At 33.8% G+C, this 13,338-nt stretch overlaps 1 non-coding gene across 1 annotated transcript; it reads right to left on the bottom strand.

Annotated features, from left to right (window-relative positions):
• Positions 1-808: 808 nt before the first annotated feature.
• LOC112038243 (small nucleolar RNA R71) lies at positions 809-914 on the bottom strand. The gene has a single exon (XR_002885822.2). It is a non-coding gene; the product is annotated as a small nucleolar RNA R71 (small nucleolar RNA).
• Positions 915-13,338: the final 12,424 nt, after the last annotated feature.

Below are 13,338 nucleotides of genomic sequence, written 5' to 3'. Positions count from 1 at the left end.
CCGGTATATTTCCGGTATGAAACAACCTTTTTCTGTACCAGCCAAGGTACCAGAACGGTAAATACTGGAGGTACCGGCCGGTACGGTACGAAACTGACTTCCCTGCTTGTAACAATTCTGTGCGCTTGCAAATTATTTTACGCGAACAAGTTTTTGGCGCCGTTGCCAGGGATTAACTATTTGTTATTGATATTGATACTAGCTAGATATTTACTACTTTGGATTTTATTTCACTTATTCAAAAATTAAAAAATTAAAAAAAAAAATTAAATTAGTGCATCTGAGTTTGTTTTCTTTCTTTTCAGGAATTAGAAGTGTATGCCCCGATCTAAACTATTAGCGCATACACTCTTTGATCCTGTAATTGAAAGAACCTTACATCAGCTTAAGAAAAAAAGAAGAAAGATACCAACACATCTCTATCTAATATGGCCGATCAAAAGCAAAAGGCGTTAAGAGATTATGCTATGCCCTCGGTCAATGGAGCTACATCGAGCATAAGGAGGCCAGCCATACAAGCAATAATTTTGAGATCAAGCTGGCCATCATTCAGATGATACAGTAGACTGTCCAGTTCGGGGGCTGTCACAAGAGGATCCTAATGTCCATATTGCAAATTTCTTGGAAATTTGTGATACTTTTAAACATAACGGAGTAATAGATGATGCGATTCGACTAAGGCTTTTTCCCTTCTCACTAGGGATAAAGCTAAAGTTTGGTTGAATTCTTTGCCACATAGCTTCATTACTACATGGAGGAGTTGGCACAAAAATTCGTAGCAAAATATTTCCCTCCCGCAAAGACAGCAAAGCTAAGGAATGATATTACCATGTTCATCCAATTTAAGGGTGAATCATTATATGAAGCATGGGAGAGGTACAAAGATTTATTGTAAAGGGTTCTCATCATGACCTTCCAGCATGGCTTCAAGAGCAAACATTCTACAATGGTCTAGGAGCTACAAACAGGTTTATGGTTGATGCAGCAACTGGTGGAGCTTTAATGAGTAAAACTCATGAGGCAGCCTATGAACTTCTGGAAGAATTGGCATCCAACAACTATCAATGGCCTACAGAAAGTGCAATGCCAAGAAAGACAGCTGGAGTTTTAGAACTTGATTCTATTACCTCATTGGCGGCATAAATGACAACTTTGTCTCAACAACCAGGTAAAATGAATGTTAATGCTATTCAAACTAATGTTGTTTGTGATCATTGTGCAGGAAATCATTCAAGTGTTGACTGCCAAGTGGGAAATCATTTTGCTCAATCGAGTTATGGACAAGAAAATTACGTGTCAAATCTTCAATGCTCAAGATAATCCATACTCGAACACGTACAATCCTGGATGGAGGAATCACCCCAACTTCTCATGAGCAATAACAAAGGGCAGGCTAAACCACCTCAGAAATTTCCACAGCAAGAGAAGAAGCCGACACTTGAGGATATGTTCATGCAGTACATGCAGAAGACAGATGTGGCGATCCAAAACAACTCAGCTTCAATCCATAATCTTAAGGTGCAGATCAGTCACCTCTCAAGCATGCTCACAGAAAGGACTGCAGGAACTTTGACTGGCAACCGTCACCAATCCAAAAGACCATGTAAAGGCCCATATCATTGAGAAGTGGATGAACATATGAGGAGCCAAAAGTAACAAATGCCAAACACAAGATGAAGCTGTGGATAATGAGGAGTCAAAGATGAAGGAATCCGAGTCAAAGATGAAAGAATGGAGCAAGCTGAGAAAACTAAGGAGAATGAAAGAGCTTCAAAATTCAAAAAATCTAGGGAAGTTACTTTTGAGACTTTCTCTTTGGATTAGATTGAGTCATTAACAATATTGTTATATAACTTATATTTATGAGATTTAATCAATAAAACTTAAATTAATGAATATATATTTATTTATAGCGGTAAATCCGAAACGGTACACCGGTATTGACCGGTATCCGAAATATATCGTACCGTTGGCCAAACCGATACAGCTTCCGGTACGGTATTGACTCCCTTGGTTACAAGTAGTAAAGTGTTTTTAGAAAACGAATGTCGAACCCACAGGGATTAACTATGTTATTGAATACCGAAATTCACTAAATTAATTATTATTTGGAAAATCGAAAATCAAAGGAACGTTCTACTATCTAAATTAAGTTAAACTATTTAATAAAAATAAATCTCCGAATAAAAAGAATTAACAAAGCATAAAAATCTAACAGTGTAAAAATATGATAAGAATGAATCTAGAGCAGTTGATTTCACCTAACAAATCCCACACAATTTATTCTTCCTAATTATTAAATTCTAATAATCTCCCATTGATGATTAAAAATTCCTTAAGTATTCAATATTTTCTCTCGAATAATATCAAAAATATCTTCATCTAACAATTCCATATCTTTATGCGAATTTAATTAATTGAAGACTCATTACGTACTTTGAATTTTCTAAAAAAACCACACTAATCACGGTAAAGCATCTCTACTTTCGCTCAACTAATGGTGTTTAATTCTAGAACTAAAATAACAAATCACCTCTCGGTCTCATTGTAATTCAATTGATCAAACAATAATTCGTAAAAAAAATAGTAAGCATTAAGAATAAAAATTAAACACTCAATCATGGAAATATTAAAAATAAAATAACTCAAAATATAAATTGTATGTTCATTGCTAGACTACATCACTACTCTAGAAAATAAAATTTAGTTCATAATAAAATTAAAAAGAAAACAAATAAAACTTATGTTTTTCATCTGAATTGGTTGATCAACATGAAGCTCTTGCCTTTGTCCTTGATCCTCCTGCTCAGAAAGACTCCCATAAAAATATTCTTCAATGCGGCACCCCTTGAATTTTCCCTAAAGAGTCTTTCAATAGGTCAAGGAATCCTATTACAAGTTGAATTCTCGTTTGGAGAAAATCTCAAATTTTTAGGCTTCACTTAACCAACTATTTTGGCCCATTTAACGTCAGGATTCGGGCTCTTGGTAAACTACAAAGTTGTAGCCCTTTAAGTTAACTTTCCAGTCCATCTTGAATCATCTCGATTAGACATCTGAGCCGAAAGATATGCCTAAAATACTAACTGATGTGCAGGCTGGAATCCTAATCCGAATCGGACTTAAATTTAATTGGGTCTTCAAGTCAACCGATTTACATCCACAAGATGTGGATTAATCTGAAATCTTCTCAATCCTTCAAAGCACAAATGAATAGATAAATATAAATAAAAAATCAAATCAAATAAAAAAAAAATAAAGGAAAACTAACAATTTTAATAAATAAGAGGATAATAAAAATCATGTAAAAATTACACTTATCATATGTTGCTGATTGTTCATGTTGAAATCACACACAAGCTCAAGGTCCTACAATGGTGGATTGAGAATCACACAGAGGAGAGAGAAAGCAAGAGCTAAGATATTGTGAATGATTCATTGTATTGATAAATATCAAGCTCTGCCCTTTATATAGTGAGAGCAAAGTAGCGGGAAACCATAATAGAAATAACAAACTATCAATCTAGCTAATAAAAAGAGGACAAGTGTCAAAACAGAAAAATAGACTAACTAACAATGACTACTGCATAAACGACAAGTCGTTTTAATGCACTGCTACTCTGTACTACATGTAGTTTAACAGTCTATATGCAAACTACAACGTACAAGATACAAAACTACTATGTACAAGATCAAGCTACTGCTTAACAGTTCAAAAATGAAATTTAAGTCAAGCACACAAGTTTAATGAAATGCTTTTTCAAAATATTGAACCCCTTTTCTTAGACGATTCTAACCTATGCAACTCATTGAGCTAGTTATAAAGGTTTTATTATTAATTTCTACAAAAATAATTTTGTTTGATTACTACCAGATTACACTAAGCCATTTGAAGTACTGTTGTCCCCACTCCGACACCATCCAATGTCAAGTAAAGGGCTATTATTATTTTAAATATAACCAGATCGTTTGCAATGCCTAAAAAAAATGACTTGTCCTCACTAACAACATTGCAAAAATTCTTTACCCGCTTAACTTGCCTCTTCCTATCATATACAATTTTTCCAACCCTAAAAAGATGGTGGAATGAGGACAAGTTTTACTCATCCCGTCCTACCTGAATGTTTAAATGTTTGTGTGTGTGTCTATGCACACACATGTATATCTATACACACACACACACACACATATATATATATATATAATTTAATCTTTTTATACATTTTATTTATAATTTTCTTTTAAATCTTATACCATAAAAAAGTTAAAAAGAAATAATAAGTTGTTTTCTTTATCTTTGAACACTCTCACTATGTCCCTCACGTTCTCTTTCACCTCTGCATCGCTAAATTCAAAGCCAGAAAAGAAGTAAAAATACCGCCTACGGGCCCCACTATCATCGTGACTAGAGGATGTAATAGGCACCCTTGATCCAACTTGAATCCTTAGCCCATTGGCATCTATATTCATTACGTAAGGGTCTGTTTGGTTGAAAGTGTAAAAAAATGGAAGAATAGAAAATGGGAAGAAAGTGGAATAGTTGATGGATAGAGTCATAAAAGATTTAGTTTTCCCTCCATGTGTTTAGTTTAGGGAGTGGAAAAGTGGGGAGATAAAAACACTGAGTATAAAAAAAAATATAGTTTGTATAAATTTACTTTCATACCTTAGTACATAAAAACAACTTTTTAAATAGTTTATAGAAATTAATTTTTTTAATTACTTCAAACTAATGCAACTAATAAAACATCTAGCAAAAAAAAACCTAATAAGAGAGAGAGAGAGAGAGAGAGCCAACCAACGTGGTATAGTGAAAATGAAAAAAAAATGAAAAAAGAAAGAGGCAGCAGTAGTAAGCCAGTAACATTTCCCAAAAAAAAAAAAAAAACCAAAAAAAAAAATTAATAAACAAATGAGAGGGTATATGGGTAATTTCACATCAAACTCACTCCCTCTCCACTTTTCTCTCTAGCTTCTTCCTAAATTGGGGAGAAAACTTTTTCCTCTTAAATGGTGGGCTTAGGGAGAAAACTCCCCCACCCCCATTTTCTTCCCCCAACCAAATACTCTCCCCTTTTCTCCTCTTCCCCCTTCTCTATTTGATCAAATCTCAAGTCTAAATTATCTAGGTATCCTAGCCAAGTTACATGAATTCTTAAGAGCCCCAACGTATGTGCCATTGGGCGATCAAGTTAATGAAATGTTTAAAAATTTGCATTTAGGGTCCGTTTGGTTCCCGTAAAATATTTTCTGGAAAATACCTATTTTCCGGAAATGCTATTTCCAAAAAAGGAAAATATTTTTAAGTGTTTGGTTGTATTATAAAAATTGTTGTAAAAAATATTTTTATGTGTTTGTTCTATTAGGAAAATGCTATTTTCCTACCATTCAACAACAAATTCTGACAGCAAATTCCAGCAACAACAACAACAACAACAACAACAACAACAACAATCAAACTTAAAAAAAAAAAAAAAAAAAAAAAAAAAAAAAAAAAAAAAAAAAACTGAGTCGTCGACGAGATCGAGGAAGAGAGAGCGATGGGTCGCCGTCTGGGTTTGGGTCGACGACGAGCTCTGGGTCAAAGGCTGGGCCGTCGAAGGCAATGGTTCGAAGGTCGAAGGTCGAAGCCTCGTGGGTTCGTCGGTGGGTGCGATCTCGTTGGATCGGTCTTCGATGGTGATCTGGGCTCTGGGTTCGCCGGTGAAGTCGAAGATCGTGGTTCGTCGGTTCGTGGGTTCGTTTGTTCGTGGCGCCGGCAAAGTCGAAGATCATGGACGTCGGCGATGGGCTGTGGTGGTGGATCGGAGCTCGGGTTGGTTTGTTCTCTCTCTCGCTCTCTCTCTCTCTCTCTCGCTGGTGGTTCGTTCTCTCTCTGGCTCTCTCTTTTCCGGAAATGATTTGAAGGGAAATTAAAACCGTAAAATTATTTCCGGGTCAAAGGTGAAAATTTTGGTCAACTAAAGCTCATTTTCCAGAAAATGCTGTTTTCCTTGTCTTCCAAACAATAGGCTGAGGTGGTAAATGATTCCTGAAATCATTTACCACCAAAACAAACACAGCCTTAACTTCGGTTAAACATTGGGCTACACTTGGTTTAAGTGCCATTTAATCAGGTCCAACAGTCCAAACTTGTTCAATGGCCTCAATCAGGGTGAGCAAGTTTAGTCAGCCTTGCTCACACCTAGAGATTTACTCTTATAGGTGTATCTCTTGGGCCTAGAAAGTGAAACAACCTAGGCCCTTTTATGGTGTGTTTCGGCTTCTTCCTCCTTTTTATTTATTTTTTTTTTTTTTTAGGAAGAAAGCATATATTAATAAATTCAAAAAAAAAAAAAAAAAAAAAAAACCCATTAATGTCAGTCAGGACAACATTCCATTTGGAAACCCTCATTCCAAATATGAACTTACCTATACAACTACTAGCCTCATCACATGCTTTGCGCGTGCGATGAGGTTTTTTTTTTTTTTTTTTTTTTTTTTTTTTTTTTTTTTTTTGACTTAGTGTCATAACTCATAATGTTTAAAAGTGAAATAAAGATAGTGTCATAATTTTTATAATTTTTTTTTGTATGATTTTTTTAAAAGATATTAGTACGTGGGTTTAAAGTTTGAAATTTTGAATTTAAAATAAAAAGTGATAATTTAGATAGAGAAGAGATAGGAAAAATCTTAAAACTTAGGAACAGCAAATTACTCTTTTAACCTGTTTGCCTTTTTTTAATATAAAATTATTTAACTAAAAGAAAGGGTTATTTTAGAAAATTTAAGAATTTGTGTAAGGATATTTTAATACGCAACGTGATGAAGCCCAAACATGGAATCCTATTGTTAATAGTATATAATAGGTACCTATTTTTATTCTTCACAATCTGGCAAATTAACTGATCACCATTGAAATTAGATCTAAGTACTCATCAAGAGTTTGTTTATAAATAGGCATGTTAGTGAAAAACATGCATGGGTTTTTCAAAAATAAAAAGAGCGTCCACAATATTTTCACAATACTTTCACAACAAATCTTAGATGGCAAATTGTTATAAGTTCTAATTTGAACTTACCATTAAAATTACTATTTTATCCACTAATAAATAATCAGTAACTCAGCATTTATTGTGAAAATGTTATAAATATATCATTTTTCAAATAAAATAAATAAATAAATAAAGTGGAAGCGGTGAAACTAAAAGTCCGTTTGGGAACAGCTTATTTAGCTGAAATTGAAAATTTTTTACTAAAATTGAAAGTACTGTATAATAAAACTAAAAGGTAGTTGAAAATAGTACAGTGTGACCCATAAATAGTACCAAAAAGTACAATGAGACCATAAATAGTAACAAAAATAAGTTAAATAGTAAAAAAAAAACTATATTTTTCAGTTTTTTCTCAACGCAACCTAAACCCCCACAAATTTTTTTTTTAAGAGGAAAAAAAAAAATTGAGTAAATTTTAAGAGGNGATTACACTAAGCCATTTGAAGTACACATGGATGTGTGATGCGTCAGACTATGCCGTAAGCGGTGTGCTAGTACAACAAGATAACCCAGTAGCTTATGAGAGCCAAACTGCAAATGAGACTAAAAGGCGTGGTCCAGGAGAAGGATATGCTAGCAATAGTGCACTACTTGAGAACGTGGAGTGGGTCACACATTTGTGGTCAACATGAATAATGTGGCGACAAGTAAAGAGTAAGCCAAAAAAGAAAGCCTAGCTACACATACTTTTGCCTGGATGTTTCTGACGTATGCAACTCATCAAGCCAACTCAAAACAAAGTGGATTTGTGAGGATGATCATATCAGAGCAACATATCATGCTCAGAAGGCTAAAGAATAATGCCCCACAGACATGGTAGAAGAAATTAGTGGTCAAAAAATTCGTGGGTAGTTTTGCTATATTTTTCAAGAAGATTTAAAAGTCATGTTCTAAAATGTTGTAATTCATGGTAATTCATGGAAATCACTTCAATTTCATAAAATGGATGGGAGTGCATCTATAGCGGGTTTTTCATTTCCAGATAATGGAATTTTTTCAACCATGGAGGAAATTACGGATGTACTAGAATCCAACTCCAATGGCAAAAAGAAACAAATTTTGAATCAAACTCAAACAACGAAGCCCAGTAGAAAAAAGCAGAGCTCTCCTCCAACTCCTTCCATGTGTCAAGAATTGGGATGAAGCTTCTCTTTCCATTCGTCATCTTCATCATTCTTATTCACTCTTTTCTTCTTCATTTTTCAAAAAATGGAAACACACATATGGTGATTTAGGAGAACATCACACTTCTTTCATGTCCCCAAAGATACCTGGCACCCATTCTTTACCAAGATATCCTCCTTTAGTCACATCTTCTAGGTGTATTTGTCACTTTCTTCTCTCTCTTTAAATGTAAAGACTCGTTCATAGGAGAACTGAGCTACTGAGCTTTGTAATTATTATTTAAAATAAGTGTTGATTTGATTTTTTTTTTTTTTTTTTAAATGCAACTAGTTGGTGTTGTTTCTATTGAAACAATAGGTAGGCCTAAGATTCCTTTTCACCTTGCATTTGGTTTTCAGTCATTATAATAATTGTATTTTATTGCTCTGATTTGTTTGCTTTGGGTGCATAGTTGCTACTTTGCTTAGCATCAAATGCCCAGTAACTTGCAACGGTGCAAGATTGATGCCTCTTATGTTTCAAACTTGTCAATAAGAATGTCGAGTTCCACATGGCATTTTTTATTTCAAAAGTCACATTAACCACTAGCACTAGGGGTGTTCACCAAACTGCATAAACAACACGAACCACAAAAATCGCACCAAAACCACCACCAAAATGGCATAACCGTACCACACCGTAAGTAATATTGCACCAACTGCACCGCACCACACCGCACCGCATGGTGCAGTGCAGTTTGCGGTTTTATAATAAGAAAATCACAGAAACCGCACTGCACCGCACCCTCTCTATATATTAATATATTTAATTATTTTTAATATTAATATATATTAATAGTTTTAATAACCTAGTTTTCCAAAAAAAAAGTTTGATAATCCTAGAAAGTGTTGATTAGGAAAACCAACCCAAAATAAAGAAAAATAGCTCAATAATTCAAAACTTGGACCAAAACAAAGAGAAAATTAGTTTTGAGCTAGGTAGAAAAAGCCCAAAATTTGAAAAATATATCAATTTTCAAATCATTCAAACTGCATCTTATACACCGCACCGCATATGTGACCGCAAAAGATGAGATGGGTGCGGTTATGGTTTTGGCTAAACATTAAACCAACCGCATCGCATTTGTAACCGCAAGAATAAGGTGTGGTGCAGTTATGGTTTTAACTAAACCACACCACAAAAAGTGGTGCTAAAAATGGTCCAAAATCGCGCCGCGCGCGCCGTACCGCACTATGAACACCCCTAACTAGCACAATGGCAAAACACGAATTCCATAGACTCAACATTAGCAGGAGTTGTTTAACTACATAGTTAAAAAATAAGGCTATACAGTCATTTTTCCCTAAAATTCAGGTGTTTTCTCATTGGATAAATATAATATTCATCCAAAAAGAAAATTTTGCCAAACGTGATAATTATTCAGCATTTAATAGCTTGCCTTCCATTGGTTATTTAAAAGATTACAAATTGCAATGAAATTTTTAGTATCTAAACAGTTGCTTCTTGGGATCTTTAGTGAAGTTCAACGTCGTAAACCAAATCTAGTAGAGTTAATAAACTGAAAATAATCCACACTTATTACAAGAGAAATTCGCAGAAAAAGGGGAAAAACTATACTTATTTAAATTCCAATATAGGGTTTTAATTACTTGTGAACAAAAATGGGCCACTCATACAGTAGCCCAATTACCACCATTTGCTGTTCCACTGTGTAATGAGTCAAAAAGTAATGCACGAACTCCTTCGAATTTCTGTTGGAGCCAATCACGTGACCGACAAACAAATTGATAAATTGGTTGGTGCCAGCGACGTAATATCTCTAGAATTAGGAATGTGCATAAATTCACCATGAACCACCATAAGGGAGACATTAGTAATCCAACATGTAGCTCACAAATTAGAAACCAGAAGCCAAATAAGTGAAGCGAAATAGGGAAAGGTACTCTGAGTTGTGAGGTTGTACGTTTATCCTCGCATAGGCAACGCTGAAGACAATAGCAGCCATGATGAGAAGCAAGGTGATTGCGAAATGTGTTTTGAGTGGAGAGATGGCGAAGACTTGAAAGGGTAGTCCCACGAGGGCAGTAAGCAGTGAAATGAGAAAGACAAAAGGCTGATGGAATGCTATGATTGAATTGAATTCTTCCTCACTGGCACATACACAAACAAAACTCTTGCAGTTATATTTTTACTTTTCCAAAGTACAAGAAAATGAAAATCCCACAAAGTCTATGTGACTTTTATCAATTTGAACTTTTAGTTTTCCTCCAAGTCTACCATAATGAGTGCAATATCTATCAAGCCAAGACCAAGAGGTAAGAGATTAACAATCCATTAACATATTGTTTTTTCTACTCTTAGTGCATGATATAACCTATGATAGTATGTCCTATTAAGAATTTAGAAAAAAATTGAACATGCATGAGTCATGACAAGGTCCAAAGCGTATAATTATCAAAAAAAAAAAAAAAAAAGTACAAAGCGGATATTGAGGCTCAATTATTTTTTTTATTTTTTTTTATGTGAATACTAAACTTATATTAAACTTCAAACCAAAAGAATTACATCATGGAGTAAAACTTACTCAAGAAAGCAAGGACTATCTTCCATCCAGATTTCAAAATCAACAATACCTAAAGCTTATTTAGCTAATAAATGGGTTGATCTATTATCATGTCTCTTAATGTGAGAGAAATCAACCCTGTAACAATAACCACAGACCATTAAAATCCCTCTAATAACAGATTCCACAGAAACAGGTGGAATAGAGCGCCCACATAAAGCATTAAAAACCACCAGAGAGTCTCCTTCCAACGTGAAATCATAGACACCCACCTACCTAGCAAACTTCACACCTTCTTCCCAACTCCCAAGCCTTTACCTCAGCTTCCATTTTGGTTCACGTGTTATATTAAAGTTAAAAAAAAAGGAAAGTGACGGCAACGATTTAATTTGAAAAAACTTAGGACAGGTGGCACATGCATAGAACCATTGAATGGAGAACAAGGAATAGGAACTCCCCCAATCATTTTACCATTTAATTTTTGAATGTTACGAAACACAAAATGTCACTTTATTTATTTTTTTAGTATTTTTAACTAAAATATTCAGGGTTTAAATCATTTTTATTCACTATAATTATCAAATTATAAAATAAAAAAAAAAATTAATTGAGAAGTCAATACCGTACCGGAGACTGTACCGATTTGGCCAGCAATACGATATATTTTGGATACCGGTCAATACCGGTATACCGTTTCGGGTTTACCTCTATTTTATATATATATATATATATATATGTATGTATGTGTATATATATATATATATGTATGTATGTATGTATGTGTGTGTGTGTGTGTGTATATATATATATTATAATAAATATAAAAGTTTACCATAACATTTCCTCAATTCAGAACTAATTATTCATGGTTTTAGACTTTAGTATCAATTAAAAGAAAAAAAACAATATAAAAAATAGAAAGCTTAAAAGTTACCATTGCATACTAAGAAAACAAATAATACTAATAAGTTAATGCAAATAAGTTACCATTTTGTCCTAATAAAAATTCAAAAATTAAAAAACTTTAAAAAAAAAAAAATTCTGTACTGGCCAGTACATGGCCGGTACGGCCGGTATTTAAACCGGTACAAAACGTTGATATTTCGATACCGGTATACATACCAGTACGGTACATACCGGTCGATACGGCCGGTACCGGTACGGTATTGACTACCTTGAGAGCATGCATCCTTTTTTTATGGGTGAAAAAAATTGAAAATCAATTACCATCTATGTAGCAGGGAAGCAAGAACATGCGAGATTGAGAAAACCCAAAAAAAAAATATATATATATATATATATATATGTAATAATAATCGAGATTGAGAAAACCCAAAAAAAAAATATATATATATATATATATATATGTAATAATAATAAAACAAATAAACAATATGTGGGTATCCATCTTTAGAAAGTCGAGAATAAGTGAGGCCGTGAGGGTACGAACATGTTTAATTTAGCCTCTTTATGGAAGTTTAGATGAAGCTGCCAAAAACTATAATATTAGCCGGTTTTAAGTGTTGACTGTTGAGTGCAGAATTCATGAAACTATAAAACCAAATTTCTCCATATATATTCTATAATTGCTTAGAAACAAGATAATGAACACAATATATAGGTAGCTAGAAATACCAACCTTGCATGATCTTCTCTGCCTTGTGAGGCTGCTCCCACCACTCTTCTCTCCATGCCTCACTCCTATAAAAACTACTTCGGCTATATAGGTTGCTAGAAACACTAATTCGAGTTTAGCAAAAAGAAATCCTTATTCCTGAAAAACTTGTACCAAGAGATCCTACCTAAATATAGTAGCGACTAGCGAGAGAGAAAAAGGCGAAGAAAATCTCACAAACTTTAGGAAGGTGTCGTCATATTTCAATTGTAAGATTTTGACACCCTCTTCCTTTACGTACAAACACCCTCTCTCTACTTACAACTGACGAGGTTTAGGGACAATAAGGGAAGCGGGTGTCATTTTCATTTTTGACTGAAGGGTGTGTCATTTTCAATTGTAAGAATTGAACACTCTCTTTACTATTGAAGTGGATTGGGAATTAGGATCAATATGGTGGAGAGGGTGTCGCTTTCAATTATTGTTTAGAGCAGGGACGAAGGCAAATTGGCCCCCTCCCCTCAATTTTTTTTTTTTTTTAAATTACTAGTATAGATATAAGTACTATTTTTAGCAATTTTATTCTTTAAAATTATACTTTGCCCCCTAAACAATATAGTTGATTCTTTTAAAAGTAATGCTATAATTACAAATTTTTCTACAACATTCTTACAAACCATTGAGGTACAAATTATTACTAGTTCACATATAGGCTCGCCACTTACATCACTTTATTATTTACCAATAATCACTCATTATATCAGTAATTTGTAAAAAAAAATTGTAACTCTAACATTTTTCCTCTTTTTAAAGGCTATAAAAAAAATTTATACATCTAAAATCTAAAACAAAATATACAAGCCCAAAACAATTAGTCCAACAACAAAAATTTCCAATAACAATGTAAATTTACACTGATACTATTTATTTTACATTTAGTTTTTTAATCTTTCTGTCTGTATCTCGAAAATGAAGGAAGGGAGTAGATGATGATTGTTGTG

This window comes from Quercus suber, unplaced genomic scaffold (assembly GCF_002906115.3).
Source record: "Quercus suber isolate HL8 unplaced genomic scaffold, Cork oak 2.0 scaffold_450, whole genome shotgun sequence".
In the NCBI taxonomy this organism is placed as follows: domain Eukaryota; kingdom Viridiplantae; phylum Streptophyta; class Magnoliopsida; order Fagales; family Fagaceae; genus Quercus; species Quercus suber.
This window is presented reverse-complemented; position numbering and strand designations above follow the sequence as displayed.